The 1029-nt window shown below is 44.4% G+C and overlaps 1 non-coding gene across 1 annotated transcript; it reads left to right on the top strand.

The window, feature by feature from the left end:
* Positions 1 to 228: 228 nt before the first annotated feature.
* Positions 229 to 301, top strand: TRNAA-UGC (transfer RNA alanine (anticodon UGC)). The gene has a single exon. It is a non-coding gene; the product is annotated as a tRNA-Ala (tRNA).
* The last annotated feature ends 728 nt before the right edge of the window (positions 302 to 1029 follow it).

The following is a 1029-nucleotide window of genomic DNA, read 5'->3' as shown; positions in this document are numbered from 1 at the left end:
TCAGGGAGGCCCAGACCTTCCATTTTTGAACCATACTAGCAATTGTCTGACCCAGTCCCTGCTTTACTTTCAACACAATCATTTTTCCATTTGGGATCTTTTTTTCCACAACTTTTCATCTTTGCCGTTTGCAAATGTCCGGACGTCCCCTTCTTCAGGCCACACTGTGGCAACCATACCGCTCCTTTCTTCTACTTTTTACTCCCTCCAAGATTGACCTGAGGGAATTCCCTGGTGGTCCAGTGGTTAGGGCTCTGCACTTGCACTGCAGGGGCCACAGGTTTGATCCCTGGTCGGGGAACTAAAGATCCCACAAGCCGCTCGGCGTGGCCAGAAATAAAAAAGATTGGCTTGAGTTATGTATGGTTTTCTCTTCCTTCTTCCCTCCGTTTTGCAATCTTCTAACTTGACCTTCTTTGAGCAGAAGCATGCATAATTTTCTCAAAGAATGGGACAATCTTTTCACATACACTAAAAGGACAATCAACGTTTGCATATTCAGATATATGCCTGTCATACTTATCTTGACTTCTGAAGCCATGATCGCAGGAATCACAAAATATTAAAATACTATAAAATACATTTCTTTCTCTTTTTTCATCTGTTTCCTACTGGAAAAGAGATTAAAGTCATTCAAATTTGTATCTTATTTTTCACACACAAAAAATATGTTTTCAATATTGTAGTACTGGGGACAGTCTCTTGAAACTTTTAACTCAGCAGTGGAAGTATTACAACCCTCCAGATGAAAAGTGAAAATCCCAGGAAGGCAGTGAAACATGGAGAGCACTAGGTGCTGCAAGGGACAGTGCCTCAGGAAGAGGCTAGGCATCAAGAAGGCACTGAACCTCTGAGAAATGCTCTACCCTGGTAGAGGTGGTAAGGATGGAGGCAGCGGCAGCACTGCTCAGTATCCAGGTGTCCAGCAGGGGGCAGTGTTGTCCAGAGATGCCAACATGGGCGTCAGCTGTGGGGGGTTGAGGTAGAAACCACCTGTAGAGACCTTGAAAACTCTAGCTGTCCCAGCTT

Source organism: Delphinus delphis, chromosome X (assembly GCF_949987515.2).
Source record: "Delphinus delphis chromosome X, mDelDel1.2, whole genome shotgun sequence".
NCBI classification, from domain to species: domain Eukaryota; kingdom Metazoa; phylum Chordata; class Mammalia; order Artiodactyla; family Delphinidae; genus Delphinus; species Delphinus delphis.
Note: the sequence above shows the minus strand (reverse complement) of the source record. Positions and strands in the feature narration are given on the sequence as shown.